The sequence below is a fragment of the Amblyraja radiata genome, chromosome 6 (assembly GCF_010909765.2).
Source record: "Amblyraja radiata isolate CabotCenter1 chromosome 6, sAmbRad1.1.pri, whole genome shotgun sequence".
Taxonomy (NCBI): Eukaryota; Metazoa; Chordata; class Chondrichthyes; order Rajiformes; family Rajidae; genus Amblyraja; species Amblyraja radiata.
In genome coordinates, this window is record NC_045961.1 from 20633475 (window position 1) to 20653474 (window position 20000).

Here is a 20000-nt window from a genome sequence, read left to right on the forward strand (position 1 = left end):
ACCCCCTTCTGCAAACCCTCACTGGTTTAAGAATTTGATGAGTCGATTTTATTCTGACTTTAAGTACTTTAAGAGAGTTTAAATAATTCGTTTGATAAATCAGCAAATCTAATACCACACTTATGTCTTTTATAGCCTGACATCCAATGTGAAATTAATATAACATTAAAAAAATGTAAATTTGATGCTAGAAAATGTTGGATTAAGAATGTCGTTTTTTGCTAACAATGTCTCATTGAGTAAAGATGCATCAGTAGCTAATGGCAGTTAATTCATCACAACAGAGGAAGTGTCCAGATCAATTTCTCTCCTGGGATAAATACAGTTCTATCGTATCGTATTTTTATTGCATATCTATATTTTCTCTGATATCTGATATCTAATTTATTGCATATCTTTTTTCCTTCGCTCCACAGATGCTGCTGCACCTGCTGAGTTTCCCCAGCAATTGTGTGTACCTTCTATATTTTCTCTTCCTGGCCATTCCAGTAGAACAACAAGAAGAATGGTTCATGGTGGCTTGTAATATCTAATGCCCACGGCACTGCTACTGTTACCATTGGAGATATGGGTAAGATTTAAGAAAGAACTGAAGATGCTGGAAAAATCGAAAGTAGACAAAAATGCTGGAGCAACTCAGCCAGTGAGGCAGTATCTATGGAGCAAAGGAATAGGTGACGTTTCGGGTTGAGACCTTTCTTCAGTCTGAGGAAGGGTCTCTACCCGAAACGTCACCTATTCCTTCGCTCCATAGATGCTGCCTGACCCGCTGAGTTTCTCCAGCATTTTTATCTACATTGGAGATATGGGGATCATCATTGAAATGTTATATCCTGATTTGAGCTCTGGGGGAAATTATCCTCAGTCTATCCAATACTACATATTAGTATGACACAAGAAATAAAACTAACTTGGACTCCTATTTCTTAGAAACTGTAATGACAGTGAATTATGAAAAGGCTTCTATGAATGAATAATTTGCTCATTTGAGAACCAGCATTTACACTTAATGTGTGAATCACTTAAAAACAGGGCTGACAGTGGGGGTGTCAACCAGCCATACATATGCCAGCATTGACAACACCTCTAACAAAAGTAAGGGTGAGGAAAAGACTCAGCAGAATTACTCTTTTCTTAACATCAGAAAGCTGTAGTTTCAACTTCCAAACCAGAAATGTGAGCATCAGTGCATTACTCTGGTGATTCTGCACTGTCAGAGAAGTTGACTTTTTGTGTGAGATGTTACATTGAATTGATCTCCCTGGTGAATTTAAAGTTTGTTTTACTATGGTTGTCTAGCCAATTCCTAAAGTGAGTGGCATAGCCTTTCTGTATCATTGCTATTCATAGGATCTTGTTTTGTACACATATGTAACTGCTGTAATTCTTATATCACAACAAAGTAATAGAGTCATAGTCACAGAGTGATGCAGTGTGGAATCAGGCCCTTCAGACCAACTTGCCCACACCGGCCAACATGTCCCAGCTACACTAGTTCCACCTGCCTGTGCTTGGCCCATATCCCTCAAAACCTGTCCTATCCATGTACCTGTCTAACTGTTTCTTAAAAGTTGGGATAATCCCAGCCTCAAATACCTCATCTGGCAGTTTGTTCCATACACCCACCACCCTTTGTGTGAAAAAATGACCCCTCAGATTCATATTAAATTTTTTCCCCTTCACCTTGAACCTATGTCCTCTGGCCCTCGATCCCCCGACTCTGGGCAAGAGACTCTGTGCATCTCTCCGATCTATTCCTCTCATGATTTTGCACACGTCTATAAGATCACCCCTCATCCTCCTGCTCTCCAAGGAGTAGAGACCCAACCTACTCAACCTTGCCCTACACCTCACACACACCCTCTGGTCCTGGCAACATCCTCGTAAATCTGCTCTGAACCATTTCAAGCATGACGATATCTTTCCTGCAACATGTTGCCCAGAACTGAACACAATATTCTAAGTGCGGTCTCACCAACGTCTTGTACAATTGCAACATGACATCCCAACTTCTATACTCAATGCTTTGACTGATGAAGGCCAAAATGCTAAAAGCCTTTTTGACCACCTTATCTACCTGCGACTCGACTTTCAAGGAACCATGTACCTGCACTCCTAGATCCCTCTGCTCTACAACACTCCCCAGAGACCTACCATTCGCTGTGTAGATCCTGCCCTTGTTAGATGTCCCAAAATGCAACACCTCACACTTCTCTGTATTAAATTCCATCAACCATTCCTCAGCCCATCTGGCCAATCGTTCCAGATCCTGCTGCAATCTTTCACAACCATCTTCACTATCTGTAAAACCACCCATTTTTGTATCATCAACAAACTTGCTGATCTTGCCCTGTGTGTTCTCATCCAAATCGTTGATATAGATGACAAACAGTAACGGCCCAGCACTGAACACTGTGGCACACCACTAGTCACAGGCCTCCAGTCCGAGAAGCTACCTTCCACCATCACCCTCTGCTTCCTTCCATGGAGCCAATTTGCTATCCATTCAGCTATTTCTCCTTTGATCCCATGCGATCTAACCAGGGCTGGATTTAGATGAAGAGAGGCCCTAGGCTATTCCACTTGTGAGGCCCCTCCCAATCCCCCGCCCCCATGATGGGAGGAAGATGGAAGAGTCCACCAGATTGACACCGATGTGCAGCCGAGCGTGGCCAATGAGATAAGGGCTGGAAAACTGCGCTTTCTATTTATTGCCAGTGCTAGTGTTGAGTTATCGGCTTAAAGCACTATTATTCTGAAATGGAGGGCAAGGAAAATTACTGAAGTGTTGTTTAGAGACTACAGTGCATTGTGACAGCATATGAATGAAAGGCCTATGACAGTGTCAAAAAGATTATACACCAGGCCCGTACACAGCTTTTCAAAAAGCGGGGTGGCATGGCAGGATTACAAAGAATTTATGTGAAATAAATGCACGCAGTGCATATACCAAGCGCGAAGCTCAAAGATCCTTGTGGCCGGGGTCCAGGGTCTGGTTAAGAGCCCTGTAATGAGTAATGAGTTGTTGGAAGGGGCTGATTGGGATCATTGTTGTATGCATTAAAAAAAATCAAAAATTGAAGCTGTCGTTGTTTTAATAATCAAGTTGTATTGTAAAATGTTATCTAAAATGTTATAAAGGAACATGTAAACACTGCAAATAAAATACTGTAAGTTTTTGCAGTAAATAAAATATTTTTTTAGAAAATGTTTTGTGTGTTGATTTGATTGCCTGTTACTGTTCGACTGTGTTAGTGTGTGCACATTAAAAATATGATGCAAAATGAAAGTCACAAACTATGGAATACATATTTTTCAGCATTGTTATCAAGGAAAGGAAAGCAGTTCTAATTGTTTGATATTATTCATATGGAGGAGAAAATATAATTGCTCTAAAACTTACATTAATTTTGCAATCTCACAAAAGATAATACCCTTTTCCTCTCCCCCCTCCTCCTTCCCAAAAAGAAAGCAGACGCTCTCCCTCCCCATAAACGGAGACTCCCCCTCCCTTCCCCTCTCTCTCTCCCCCTCTCTCTCTCCCCCTCCCCCCCCGCTCTCTCCCCTCTCTCAACCCCCCTTTTCCCTTCACATCCCCCCCTCTCTCTCCCTCCCTCCCCCTCTCTCTCCCTCCCTCCCCCTCTCTCTCCCTCCCACGCAGCGAGGCTCTGACTCCGCGCCGCAGACACCGCAGCTCCCCTCTCCCCGGCCCGGAGAAAATTGCACTCCGCAACGCAATATTCCACTACTTACCTGGAGTAGACACCAAGGATCTTTGGTAGACACGAGGCATCGACGTGATTGTGTGGAGTGCAAATGGAGATTTCTTAGAATAAAGGGGAGGTCATTTAAGACTGAGGTGAGAAAAAACTTTTTCACCCAGAGAGTTGTGAGTTTATGGAATGCCATGCAACAGAGGGCAGTGGAGGCCAAATCACTGGATGGATTTAAGAGAGAGTTAGGTAGAGTTCTAGGCGCTAGTGGAGTCAAGGGATATGGGGAGAAGGCAGGCACGGGTTATTGATAGGGGACGATCAGCCATGATCGCAATGAATGCAGTGCTGGCTCGAAGGGCCGAATGGCTTCCTCCTGCACTTATTTTCTATGTTTCTATGAGATCTGAACCCGCCCGGGCCCACTGTGCATGTGTGGAGAGACAGTGTCATTTTGCGTTGCTACTGCGTCACCGGCTTCCCCCAACTGCGCAGGTGCGGATGGTGGCAATTTTTTCCCCCAAAACTTGCAGCGGGCCGGAACCAGAATTTCGGGTAATTTCCGTCAAAGTGGAGACGCTGATAGCGCTCCAATATTTTTTTTGTCGGGATTTTTTTTACTCTGGGAAAAAAACACCTTGGCCGGAGGCCCCCTTGATTTTGAGGCCCTAGGCTTCAGCCTATGAAGCCTATAGGTGAATCTGGCCCGGCCGAGGCCCCCCTAGATCTCGAGGCCCTAAGCTTAAGCTTGTGAAGCTTATACATAAATCTGGCCCTGGATCTAACCTTCCAGTGCAGCCCACTATGCGGAACCTTGTCAAATGCCTTACTGAAATCCATGAAACATCTACAGCTCTGCTCTCATCGACCTTTTTGGTCACGTCTTCAAAATACTTAATCAGGTTTAATATTTCAACTACCTGTACTTCAATAACTTCCAAGCATTTTGAACCCATTTGAAACCATGAAAATCACTTTAGATGAAACAGTTTTATCTGCTTATAATCCATTTTCTTTACTTTTAATTGTAGAACCATGTCAAATTTCAATCTTGTGTATTAACCAGCTCCTGCAGTTCTTTGTTTCTACCTTTCCTCAAATGTCAGCTTGTTATCTTTCATTGGTTAAGCACCCAGCATTGGGCTGCTATACATAACTCCATTTAAATGATACATAATATCAATAATGTACCCTGCAGTCATATGGGTCAGGATGCTGACTGATTTGTGCCAGACCTTTGTTAGCCTCTTAAATATCAGTACCCTGCATTAAACTCCCCTGGTTTTCATGAAATTGGTTCATTTGTATATTAAACCTTGTTAAACTTGACACAGGAAGTTAAGTTCAGTAGGTAAAGACGTACAGGTTGTAGGTTAATTGGCTTGGTAAAATTGTAAATTGCCCCTAGTGTGTGTAGAATAGTGTTAATGTGTGGGGATCGCTGGTCGGCGCGGACCCGGTGGGCTGAAGGGCCTGTTTCAGCGATGTATCTCTAAACTAAACTTAAACTACACCTAAAAATGTGTTGTGCCAGAGTAATTAATGGCAGCCACTTTAACTTGTCTCACCTGTTTAAGATCAACAATATTTTGCTCTGCATGTTTCTAGAATTACAGAATGAAGATGGTGCAACACCCTTGAGAGAAAGAGAAAAATGTACAAAGAATAAGTAAAATAAAATGTATGTTTTTAACATCTTCAACAACAATAAAATGTGAAGAATTCAAACCCCACATTGCAAGCATTGATGTCGAGTCCCAGAGAGGTTGACTGGCAGTTTAATAACACTTATCATGTTGTTGAAAGGTACTTAGACTTGAAAAGACTTGATTTACCTTCGGGAGAATGTCTTTCATATTTATAATGCAAGTATAGGGATCTCCTTGTCCATCAATGGATTTGAAAGAGAAGACAGCAAAGATTTGACGTTTTCACTGAGCTAATGACAGATTAATGAATCTCAAAAAGCACTTTTGCATTTCCTCATTTAATCATGCACCAATTAACATAATCAAAATGAATTTTGGAAACAGAAAGCAATGCTCACATGTTACCCTTTGTACATTAACCTAAATAAGCAATGACTAATTCCTTCAGGTGGAGAATTGTCAAGTTTTGATCATTTTCCCGTTCCCTGTAGTCCATGCCCCACGTGCAGCATCTTTCTAATGCTCTTTCCAAGTTCTACAAATGCACCGCAGAAGGCATCGTTTTGTGATGTATCACAACGTGGCTTGGCAACAGCCAGAGACAATTCCACAAGAAATGACAAAGTTGTGGATGTAGTGCTATCCATCACACAAACCAACCCCCTGCCATTGACCCTATCTACATGCTTGGTGCTGCATCAGGAAAATATAATTAAAAACCATTCATACCCAGATCATTCCCTCTCCCACCGGGCAGAAGATGTGAAAGCTTTAAAGTAAACACAACTAGATTCAGGAACAGCATCTTCCCTACCCTTATCAGACTACTGAATGGTCCTATCTCATTATACCTCTTGAACATTTTTGAGCCTGCAATTGTTTCTGTAGATGTAACACTATAGCGCTGTAACATTATATTCTCCACTCCAGTATCTTTCTCTTCAGGGCCTGTCCCACTTAGGCGATTTTTTAGGCGACTACAGGCGACTAGGCTGTCGCCACATGGTCGCCGGGGTATTGCCTGTATGGTCGTGAGTAGTCTCCTCGGTCGCCCAAAGAGTCGTAGCGTCTTTCTGGTCGCCGCTGGATTTTCAACATGTTCAAACATTTTCGATGACAGTGGGTTGACGCCAGTAAGCGTAGCTTGACCTCCTGAAGGTACACAAAAATGTAACTCAGCGGGTGCAGCGAGTTACCAGCTGAAACTCAGCGGGTGCAGCAGCATCTATGGAGCGAAGGCAATAGGCAACGTTTCGGGCCGAACCCTTCTTCATACCCCCCTACGACAATGTTGGGAAACGTTGCCTATTTCCTGTAGAAGCCCAATAGAATATTCAACGACATACTGAATTTCCTTCACTCTTGTAATTTAATGTTGAGGCATTAATGAACAATCTTTGATTATTTACATCCAGCTGGGACAAGGAGAGACATGTATGTCCAAGAACCTGAAGCAGTTCACTCTCTCCATCACTGACCCATCGATGAAAAATGGTTCATGGATCCCCAGTTTTCCCCTTCTAAAGTCCGCAATCAGCTCCTTTGCCTTGCTAACATTGAGAGAAACGTTTGTTGTTCTGCAACAAGATTGTTGTTCTGCCACCATTCAGATTTACTTGTTATTCATCCATCCACAGTTGTATCGTCTGTGAGTTTAAAGATGGCATTAGAGCTATGTTTGACCACACAGTCATGAATACGGAGAGAGTAGAGTAGGGGAGTGAGCACATGGCCTTGACGTTATCCTGTATTGATGGCTATTCAGGAGCAAGTGTTATTGCCAATTCATACTCATTGTGGTCTGCCACTGAGGAAGTCAAGATCTAATTGCATAAGGTTGAACAAAGACCTAGCTCGATGTTAAGTTTGATGATAAGTTTGAAAGGGATGATAGTGTCCAACACCATAAATAACGTAGAACACAAAGTGCCGGAGTAACTCAGCGGCATCTCTGGAGGGCATCCTCAATAAGGGTCTCAACCCAAAATGTTGCCTATCTATGTCCTCCAGAGATGCTTGCTACCTGACCCATTGAGTTACACTAGCATTTAGTGTGTTGTGCAAAATTCCAACATCTGCAACGCCTTGTTATCAGCCTGACATACATAGTCTTATTGTCCAAGTGGTCCAGTGAGAGCCAGCAAGATTGCATCCCTTGTTGATCTGTTGTAGCAGTAAGTGAATTGTAGTTGGTCCAGGTGCTTACGAAGGCAGGAGTTGATGTGCACCATAGCCACCTTCTCAAAGCACTTCATTATCATGATCGTTGTTGAGGTATGTCATCCCACTATTCTTGGAATCTGGTACCATTGGTGCCCTTTTAAAGCAATTGAAAACCACAGACCTTAGCAATGAGAGGTTGAAGATGTCCCTAAAAACACCAGCCAGTTAGTCTGTACAGGATTTACGAACGCAGCCATGTACACCATTTGGACCGGATTTTCTGCAGCATCACTGTCTTTTAGTTTAGTTTACAGATACAGGCCCATCTCATCCACGCCGACCAATGATCCCTATGCTCTAGTACTATTCTGCACACACTAGGGACAATTTACATTTTACCAAGCCAATTAACCTACATAACTGTTCGTCTTTGGACTGTGGCGGGGAACCGGAGATTGGAGAAAACCCACGCAGGTCATGGGGAGAACGTACAAACTCCGTGCAGACAGCACCTGCAGTCAGGATCGAACCCGGGTCTCTGGCGATGTAAGGCAACAACTCTACCGCTGCGCCACTGTGCCAATTGAACTACCACTTGGTTTTGCCTGTTCGGGAAGGATGGTGGGCAAGCCCTGCCACAACTGCCGGATGTTCATCTGATCCTCCAACTGTAACCAAAAGTGTCTCTTTGCTTTTCTGACAGTCGTACCTGGAATTCCTATATGGCCCAGTATCTCCAGGCTTGATTGTCTGAGATCTGTACCTCAGTAGATTATAAACCTTTTGGTTCATCCAAGGCTTCTGGCTTGGCAACAGTTGGGTTTATCTAAGTACATGTGACGATAATAAACCAATACCATACATGAGTGAAACACATCATAAATAATTGCATTTCTCAGTCAGAGTAGAGTGATCGCCACATATAATTAATGATAGTGAAATCTGGATAATTATATCATAGAAGTGAGTATTGTAATGGTCTAATTTCTATAACATAATCTACTTAATTTTAGATTCCAACTTGTTAAGTTACAATGAGAGCAGCTGATCATGTTTACATCGCTCCTGGCTCTGTGAATGGTGGTTGTGAACTCAAACCCCATTCCAGAATCTGTTGTAGTCTAGTACTGAGTCAATGTACATTGTCAGAGGAATCATCTTTCTGCTTGGATTTTTCAAAGTAATTTGCCTTTTTCAGTGATTTGGTGAGTCTGTTGCATTATTCCTCATCTTACGTCAATGGTGGTGCTAATGCTGGAACTTGGATTGAGAAATGCAATATATATAAAATATATAATGCGCCAGGAGTATATATACACATATAGACTAGAATAAGGTATTTCACAGTGATGTGAAATAATGATGCACCTACAGTACGTAATATATATAATTTAGTATATATCATGTAACTATTAAAACTCTGATCTTGGATGTGGATGTATGTGTGTGTGTGTGTGTGTGTGTGTGTGTGTGTGTGTGTGTGTGTGTGTGTGTGTGTGTGTGTGTGTGTGTGTGTGTGTGTGTGTGTGTGTGTGTGTTCATATGTGATTCACATCTCCTCGAAAACCTGAGGTGGTAACGGTGAAAATTTTACGTATTCCGGTAGAGATTTACCTCATGATTTCGAAAATCTCCTCATCTGAAAATTTGATTAATTATTTCCCGAGTTTTTTACTAAAATTGTTCACCAATCTGACATCTTTTTAAAATCTAACGTGCTGAAGCGAACTGGATGACGTCATAATGCCTTTGCTCCTCGCTGCAAGCTGCGCAGAATTTTCAATGCGCAGGGGCAGTGTTTTCCATGAGTTACGTGGCCCAGCTGCCCTCCCCACCGGGCTCTGGATTGAAGCCGTTGAACACGTGATCAAGTCGTGCTGTGCGCTCCGCTGGGCTCCTTCAAGTTCCACAACATGGCGGCGGCGTTCGTTATCGCAGCGCAGGCTCGGACAAGTGCAGTGGAAAAGTGGCTGTGGCGGCCGTCACAGGGGACGACCTTTCCATCTCCCCCGCCCGATCGTCTGTCACGCTGGTGGGTGGGCTTACCCTCGCGGATGCCACGATCGGTCGGCCCTCTGCTGCTTTCCGCCATCCTCAGATCGCTACGGGCCTCGCTCTGGTCCATGCTGGCCGCAGCCTCGCTCGGGCCTGGCGCCTGGTGGGGAGGCTTGTGCTCTACGAACTGGGTAGCTGCTGCCTCTACCCCCTCCCCCTCCCTCTCTACCCCCTCCATGGGGCAGTGAAAGGGAGAGGGGGAGAGAGGGGGGGGGGAAGGGGTGGAGAGGGAAGAGTGGAGGGGGGGATGGAGAGGGGGGAGGAGAGGGAGGGGATGAGAGGGGGGAAAAGAGGGTGGAGGAGAGGTGGAAGAGAGGGGAGAGGAAAGGCGGGGGAGAGGGGGGAGGGGGCCCTTTCTCGCTCCCCCCCTCTACCCCCCTCCCTCTCTGCCCACCTCCCTCTCTGGCCCCCCTCCCTCTCTAGGGAGTGGTGAATATTGGGACCTACGGGTGAGTGTTGGAGTATTTGGGAATCAGCCCTCCGCTATGACGCCGCACCTCCCCCCACCCCTCAATCTCTACCCCCTCCCTCTCCCTCTCTACCCCCTACCCATCCCTCTCCATCACCCCCCCCCCCCCTTCTAGAGGCACTTGCACAGTTGGGGGTTATGCGTGAGTGGATAGTGCGGGGGTTGGGGTAAAAGGAGCGCATTAATAATATTAACATAATATCAAGGGGGGGGGGTTAGTGTGTATGGGTGGTGGTTAGTATGTGTGTGATGCCGAAGGCCGCACCCCCCCAACCGTGCGTTGATGGGACAGGACCCAACGGCCCTAGTCCCCCTTGGTCTAGTACATATATATATTTATGAATAATATATATTATGTAGCTACATGATCATTTTACATCACAGAGAAAGACCATATTCTAGATCTAGTCTAGGTGACAAAAATGGTGCATTTGGAACCAGGGCGTGATCCTAACCTTAAGTGCCATCTTTAGGAAGTTTATATATTCTTCCTGAGACTGTTTTGGTTTCTGGAGGGTGCTCCGATTTATTTCCAAATCTCAAAGACATGCTAGTATATTACTTGGCTACTGCAACTTCTATTTGTGCCATGATAAGTAAATTAGTGGTGACATTTCCTCCCTGCCACCCACGCTGCATGTTTGGACTCATGGAATCCAATGGGGCAGCTTGAACCTACAGGCTTCCCAGCTCTTTTTTCCGAGAATTAACCAGCTGAGCCTGTGCCACGTTAAACCTAGCGTAAGAACAGTGGCCTGATTCAGTTGAAGGGGAAATCCCCTGTCCTAAATCTGAAGAAGCATCCCAACTCCAAAGGTCACCTGCTATTCCCTCCTCAGAAAAATACACAAAGTGCTGGAGTAATTTAACGGGTCAGGCAGTATCTCCGCAGCCTTTAATAAAATCCCACCACGAGTCACATCTTCCCATCCCCACCTATTTCCTTACAATCTACAACTCCTTGGTTTATTCATCCCCTCCCACCCTAACCACCCCCTCAACAGGTACTTTTCCTGTGCTACCACAGGAGATGTAACACCTGTCCTCATACTTCCTCCCTCACATCCATCCAGGGAGGCCAGCAGTAGTGTGATCCCTTTGCTCCACATGGCAAACAACTCCTAGCATACATCCAGCCAACTGAGACAAAAGCACACTGGATAGTGGTCACAGGAGTGGAAGGCAACCTCATCTCCATTACACAGCTACATCTCTTCACCAGATAATAGCTGTCCAGGGTCTGACCTCCCCAGAGGAGCATGGGTGAAGCTCAACAGACTTGGTACTGGATTTGGGCATTTCAATGCCAGCATGTGTAGATGGGGGCTCCGCCAGAGTCCAGCCTGTGAATGCGGAGCAGAATAACAGACAGCCAACCATGTCATCTCTGGGTGCCCGCTCTACAACCCACCAAATGGAGCTCAGGGCCTGGCAGACATTGACGCAGAGACATTGACGCTGCTCAACACCCGGCTTGAGATCTAACTATTCCTTTGGTTTATGTTTCATTCGCAAGAAGAAGCAGTCCTTCCAGGTGACAGTGATATTCACGTGCACCTCCTCTAACCTCATATACTGCATTCAGAGCTCCTGATGTGATCCCATTTACATCAACAAGACCAAGTGTGGACTAGTCGACCATTTCGCCAATTACTTGAGCTCGGTGTGCCAAGGCTGCCAGATCTCCCGGTCACTAACCGTTTTAACTCTTCTTCCCATTCCCATACTGGCCTTTCTGTCCTTAGGTCTCCTTCATTGCCAGAGTGAAGCTCCACTCAAAATGGAGGAACAGCATCTCATATTCCACTTAAGGAGCTTACATCCTATTGGCATACACATCCAATTCTGTATTTTAGGTAACTAACCTACGAAAAACAAACCCCCCCTCTCCCCCTCTTTTTTTCCCCATCCCCTTTCTACCCGTGCCCCACCTGAACACACCCCTGCCACCTAATTTCCTTTGTCCTGCCCCGCACCTCTCTTACAGGCTACTCTCACCCCACCCCCCCACCACAATCTGTCTGAAGAAGGGTCTTGACCCAAAACGCCATCTATCCATGTTCTCCATAGTTACTCTGACTTGCTAAGTGACTCTAGCACTTTTTGTGTCTTTTGTGAATGATTATCTGCATTTTCTTGTGTCTCCCTTCCCTCTTCAGATCCTTCCTGACCCCTTGAGCTCCTCGAGTTCTTTGACTTTTCTCAAGAAACTGGCATCTCACCAACCCTCTACACTGCCTGCCAAATCGATTTATATATTTTGTGAACAAGAGGTGCCGGCACTGATTCCTGCGGAACTCCACTAGTCACAGACCTCCAGCCAGAATAACACCCTTCCACCACTGAGGAAGTCTGAAGAAGGGTCTCGACCCAAACATCGTCCATTCTTTCTCTCCAGAGATGTTGCCTCACCCACTGAGTTACTCCAGCTTTTTGTGTCTACCTTCGATTTAAACCAGCATCTGCAATTCTTTCCTACACCCATCCACCACAACTCTCTGCCTCCTATGGGTAAGCCAGTTCTAAATTCAAACTACAAATCATGATGGGTTCCATGCATCTTCCCGGAGATGTGATCATTTTTCAGATCACATTCTCCGGGCTCTGCGGCCTACCATCGTTGGAGCTGGAAGCCGCCTCGGACTGTCGTGAGCCCCACCGCGGGGCGCGGACTTAACATTGGAGCGGATCCCTTGCCTGGGATCGCTCCCACCGCGGCCTGCGGACTTACCATCAAGGGTTCGCAGTCTTGGGAGAGGCAAGTTGGGAGCTCCAACGCCGCAGAAGTTTCGACCAGCCCCGACGCGAGGTTTGATTGCCCGACGCGGGGGAGCTGACAACCACCCGATGCAGGAGCTGAACGCCTCGACGCGGAGGGCCGGAGAATGTGATCTTCCAGGGCGTTCCATTAGCAAAACCTGATAGTTCCAGCTCCAAGCCACTTTATAGTCATAGAATCATGGCGCATGGAAACAGTCCATTCCACCAAACCCATCCATGCAAAGATGAATCAGAACAGCATCTGTCCTAACCACACCACAGACCGCGTCTGAAGCATTCAAAAGTGTTTTTCCACACAGCAGCGTGTAAACAAACATTCTTAAAGAATGATACCCCAACCAAAATAAATTTGAATTGACCTTTTACACCCAATTAATTTGGCAACAATGCAATCACCTGTTTGCGATCACTTGTCAAACATAATGAGCCGAATTGTCGAAACTATGCAAATCACATTGATGTGCCGATGACAAAAAATAGACCGGATATCTGCCATCTTTTTATCAATTGGATGATTATTTTCCTGTACAATACTGTGACTACAAAGGCAAAATGCTAAACCCTCCAATATATTACACACAACAATGTGCTTCATCACCCATTAGTTCTGATACACATACACTTTGTTTGCTGGCACACAATCTTCATGAACACAGTCTTAGCAGAGAAGGTCAACATTCTAAACACTTGGCATTATGTCCAAGCTTTAATTGCACTTGATTTTATTTAAACAAATGACCGGCATCACAGCCTCCTTGTTTTCAGGACTACGACCCACCTTTCCCTAAATCAATTTCTGCCAGGAGTGTGGTATGTACCTTTACGTGAAGACTACTATAAATTAAAGAAGAAGTGGAAAACAATTCTCCCTGCTTTTGTCTATATTTAGGTAAATAAACCAACTTACCATAGTGCCAACTTGCAACACTTCATACTTTTGTAAATTAACTTCAATCTGCAATTTCTCCCAATTGATTAGGACCCTGTTGTAATCTGAAATAGCCTTTTTCATTCTCCACCTGACTCTCAATGTTGGTGCCATTTGTAAACTTGCTAACCATGTTAATAACATTGTTATCCAAATTTTTAATGTAGATGATAAACAGCAGCGGACCCAGCTCTGATCCCTGCAACACACCACTCTTCAGAGGCCTCCAATCTGAGTAATTACTCTCCACTATCACGCTCTGACTCCTACCATCAAACCGATGTTGTATCCATTGGCTGGTTCTCCCCAGATGATTAATCTTCTGTACCTGCCTACCATGTGGGGCCATGTCAAAAGTCTTTGTAAAGTCCATGTAGCCAAAACCTATCCCCCCATCCCCATTCCAATCACTCCACGTGTTCATCTCTTCAAAAAACTCCATCAAATTCATGAGACTCAACTTCACACACACAAAGCCATGCTGCCTCTCATTAATCAGTCATTGGTGTTCTAAATGTGGGTCGACCCTGTCAGGATCCCCTCTAGTTACTCCCGCCATTGATTTTTGTTTCACTGGCCTATTGTTTCCTAACTTGTCCTTGAATTTCCTAAATAAAGGCACCCTTTAGTCCTCCGGCATCACATCACATAATGATGACACAATTATCTCTACTGAGGCTCCAGCAATTTCTTCCCAAGCTTCCTGCAATGTCGTAGGATACAGCTGGTGTGGCCGATACTACCAGCACCTCCTATTTTGTAATATATGTTTCAGGACATCACCATTCCCTTCTCTGATTTCTCTTGTTTCCATTATCTTCTCTATAGTAAATGATGAGAAATGTCCATTTAGGTTGTTGTTCATCCCCTGTGGCTCTGCACATAGATGACCACATTGATGCCTAGGGGTTCCATTCTCTCCCTCATTACCCATTTGCTCTTAATGTAAATTAAAATCTCATTGGGTTTGTAGATTGGTTTATGCATGAGAAACAATCATGGTAGAATAGCATCACTAACCCCACCCTACTGTACGATTTATACTAACACCCACTTCCTACACTGGTCAGTCTTGGAAGTGGTCATGATGTTCTAACAACTAACAACCTGCTGTACCGCTATAATATGAATACTGATCAAAGATGATCTTGAACTTCAGATTGTATTCTTTGCCTATTTACATGGTGTCAGTCAACTTTGAGTAACCCACTGCATCCGTATATCGGGTTTTATTTCTGTTTATCAGTTTTTTTTCTTGCTTTACGCTGGCTCAATCTTGCAGAAAACCTGCACAGCTTATCTTCGATTCTGACGTCGGCGAGCGATGGCTGGCATTTGAGATTGATTACCAATACTACATGAATATCGTCCACCAAAATGAACCAGACGCTGTCAAAGCCTCCCTTCTACTTAACCTTGTGGGTCCCGACGCCATGATGAGAGCTCGGACTTTTGAATACGTTCCTGAAATTCGTGACGCCAACGGCCAGGTAGTTACACCTGTAGAATCTATTAACGATCCTAATCCTAGACACAGGTCTTTGAGCCCAACCGGACCATGCTAATCATAAACTAAACCATAAATTATGACATCAATTTTAAATTACTCTCAATTTTTATTCTCCCCACATTCTCATCAACCCCTCCCGGATTTCTATATACTAGGAATAATTTACCTATCAACCTGCACATCTTGGAGTTGCGGAAGAAAACAGGAACACTTGGTGAAACGCCACATTTGAGGAAGAACATGTAAATTCCTTACAGAACAGCACCCTAGGTCAGGATTGAACCCGTGTCTCCAGCTCCCTGAAACAGCGGCTCTACTGGTTGCACCACAACAATATTCCAGAAAAAATTTGATACGGGTTAAATGGGATTGAATGAAGAATGGTAGACCTTGTGTGGGCATAAACCGTGAAACCGATTCTTGGGCCAAATACTGTAACTAGTTCATATGCTGTATATAGTTTGTGGTACTTTGTAATTCATTTCTTTATAGTTTGTAGGCTGTGATTGGCAATACTATGGCTGCTGCATTTATTCCCATGATGATTAGACTTCAAAGACATGTATTATGTCTGAAGTACTCTGAGATGTCCCTGAGAGATGCAATAAGGTGTTAATATAAATGCAAATTCTTCCAATATTGCTCAGTCTCTGCAAATCATAGAGATTGATGGCTTGCCCGCTGGTCAATAAACCTTCACTCCTTCCATTCAATGCTTTCTATTGCAACTAGTAATAAGGAAAGGTTTATCATTAGGTGCTGTTTGCTTATGTCATAATCAAAGTTCCAATCCTATCTGATTGGATCTATTTTGCCTGATTGGTTTATCCCGATTCCATTAATTTTTGGGAATACATAATAACCTGTTCTATTATGATTTTTTAACCAGATAATTATCTCTAGTTGTACAAATACAATGTTGTCTCGACAGCAGAATGGAAATTCATGCCCCCATTGTGACCTATTCAAGGCTGCTGATGAAATAAAATAGAAAGATTAAATGAGAACTTACCGTTTGAAGTTTGATTTTCATTTTATGAGAAGTTGGAGTGAGAGACTACGTGAAGAACCCACCAGTCCGCATGCGCATCAATCTTCAGAGTCACTGTATGAAACCACAGTCCACTTGAACCAGATTCAAGCTGTAGAAAGATTAATAACCCTTGACTTACCAAATGAAATTTATGAGATTCAGGGTTGGGAGTGGAGGGCACGTAGTCTCTCACTCCTCATAAAATAAAGATCAAACTTCAAACGGTAAGTTCTCATTTAATCTATCAATTTTATTTTGAAGTTTCGTCACTAAAGCCTTTGAAGCTGCGGTTTCATGCAGTAAACCAATCTGTATGTGAACACACAACACAGATAAACCATATATGGTGGCAAAGACATAGACCTTTAACATATGATGCTAACTTTCCATACATGTACATCGACCGCAGTCCCATTTGTCTTGGAGTTACAGATAAAACAGCTCATGTAACACTGTGCATAATTCTATCTGCAATCGTCCAGACCTGTTAAGCAGTTTATTATAAAACTTACAAAAGGTGCATTCATTTGACAATCCTGCTATTCCAAGAATGTGATCAAGAGGAACATCCTTTCTATTGGCTGCCGACGTGGCTGCAACCCTGGTAGATTATGACTTGAAATTATCTGTATTCACTCCCCATTTCAACAGCGTACATTCTATCCATCTTGAAATAGTCTGTGCCGACACTCTCTTATGAGACTTTTTATAACTATGAAGAAAACTTTTCCATTTCGTAGGTTCTTAGTAACCTCAAAGTACTTTTTCACATAATAAACACCCACAATCTTCGATCTGGTGGTTATGCTGCCAGCACCAACGTGTACCCAACCGTGCCTGGCCTGCTCTGCTTTCTGAGTTCTTCCACGTAAATACCACCTTCTTGTCAGGTATGACTGAGTTATCCAGACAGAGTTTGCGTAAAGACTGAGCTCTTCGTGCTGAAGTAAGTGCCATAAGCACTCACTTATGAGTGAGCTGCTCCAATGTTTGAGATGCAGCTGGTGCCAATTTGCGTGAAAAATATAATACTGATTTCACATTCCCCACTACTATGTATCTGGGCTTTAGAGGGTTCATATTAAAGACACCTTTCATAAATGTTGTCACCAGTGGGTGAGAGCCCTTCGTTTGTTGTCCCACTCCAAGCACTGGATACAAAGATATGGCACTGCTAGCAGTATGAATTGCGCTATAACTTAGTCGCTTCTCATAAAACCAAATTGAAAGAAACCCCCAAACCTCCGCTACTTCCCTGCTACTTCCGCTTGAAAGTAGCTCACATGTATATCCTCACAAAACTTCTTCCCTTGTTTTATGTAAGTCATACACTGCTTTCTTGTACTATCTCGCCAAGCTGCAGTGATCACATCAACTGTCCTGCTGGATAGTCCTATAAGCTCGAAGGGTCTCTTTAAATCCTGCAAATTAATAATTCAATACAATAATGCAGTGGATGCGGTGCACGAGTGACAGGTTGAGCTAACAACTGTTCGTGTCTGTGAGCAAATATAGGAGCTTATTTCAGCAGTCCTTTTAACAATGGAAACCATGGTTAAGTAGGCCAATTTGGCACTACTATAATTCCTGTTGCCTTGTCTTGAATTATCTTTTGGAGGCATCTTCCGAAAAGGCAGAATGAGAAATTTCTTGACCTGGTGTCTGCTTCAATTTTGTACCAACGTGGCAGGTGTGCAGCTGACACCCATATTCTCCTCTTATACACAAATGGACTTTGCTGGAGCATCACATGTTTGAGACTTACAGCTACCCATATGGCTAACATACCCTTCTGCTGTTGTGTTGTCCAAATGTAGCCTGATTTGCATATCAGGTTAATTCCCACAATACGTTCTCAATGCATGGAATGCTGCTACCATTTCCAAATAGTTGATGCCATATTTGTGGCCATGCCTCAACTCATCCTCATTCCACCTACCACCACAACTAGTATAGGTGTCAGCTACACCCCAGCCCTCACTTTGTAGTGTCATTGTGGGCTAACTAGGTATAAGGAAACCTGTACCCTCGTGTGTGTGCTCAATGGAATTCGGATATCGACTCTGTTGTCAGCCTCATAAATCTATCAAAATGTCCCTTATTCAATTTTAAGGCAAGAACCTTCTCACGATCCAGGCTTCTGTAATGCATGGCCCCATATTGTGTAGCTGGGAAGGCAGCTACCAGCTTGCCTATCACCCTTGCAACCTGTAGTATTAATACACTTCTCACTCTTAAGTAAGCTTGTGCATGCATCTACAAAATTCTGTTTCTTATCTGTAGGTGGGGTCTCAGACATATCTGAAGAGTTTATGGCAAGCCTAGATATGCGATCGTTTTTGTCGGCTCAAGCCTGGACGTTCCTGGATGAATAACAAATCCTAGATCTAGGAGTGTCTAGGTTGCTAAAACAGCTCCCTCTGTGTTATATATCGTCTTTCCTACAATGAGCGTGTCAACTATTTCCTGTGACTCTCATGTATTGATACCGGAAAGAATGCATCTTCGGGATCGATTGAGACCATAAAACAATCCTCAGTTTTGTTGAATGAAAATATCCATTCTAAAATGGTTATATTCCTAGCCCATGTTCAGACTAGCCAAATCAAGAATGATTCAGTATACTCCATCTTCCTTAAACCTTGTGAAGATATTGGAAATATATTCATCTTGTTCATGGACAATCTCCTCAATCATACCCTTCTGTGTAATTTTACTACCTCTACTCGGCTAGCTATATATTCCTCTTTAGACCGTTTGCACGGGAAATTTGTTTTTTTTTGCCCAGGAGGAAACTGGTCAGACAGAACATTAGTCTTATAGCCATTTACGGCTTGTAAAATGAAAGGGCCCATTTTGCCCTTGAAATATAATTTGTGTCAGCAAGTACTAAAGTATACTTTATTGGACTGATTTTGTAATCTGGCATTATATGTAAGCCCCAAACCCATGAATTATTGAGAAAGACCTCACTATTTTGGATCAAATTGGATCAAATTAAAAAAATTCTATGTTTATGCGATTAATATAATTTAGGGGATGAGAATATTATTTATACGATACGATACAATAAAACTTTATTCATCCTCGGAGGGAAATTGGTCTGCCAACAGTCACAACATGCAAGGTGCACAAAATTTGAAATTAAAATTGAAAACAAAAAGAAAAGGACAAACGACTGTTAATGGCTGTCGTGTGCACAGCGCCTTCACTGGAACAAATGAACAGAAAAATCATCAAACGAACACAGACGTATCCCATGGGCAGAGGATTCTAAACTAGACTGCCCGCCCCTCCTCCCACCTCCCCCCCACCGGGTCCCCCTTTGTTCTCCCACCGTCCCTCATGGCGGCCCCTCCGCCAGGTCCCCATAGTCTTCCCCTACCCACCCCCCCCCTCCCCCCCACGCCCATCAACCACGAGACCCCACCAGAGGCTCCCGATGCTGCCGAGGTCCCACAGCCGCCAAGGCTCCCGCTATCGCCGCCGCCGCCGCTGAGGCTCCTTCGGCCCTGACAGGCCTCGCCGCCCAGCCGCCCAGCCGCCCAGCTTCAACGCAGCTTAAAAACATTATTTGGTGATTCTAATCTCATGGGTTGTATATTCTGAATTTCTATTTATCTGAATTAAGTGTAATTATTGTAAATTACATTAAATTCCTCCCCTTGTTAATCCAGCGATTCTTAAATTTTTATGACT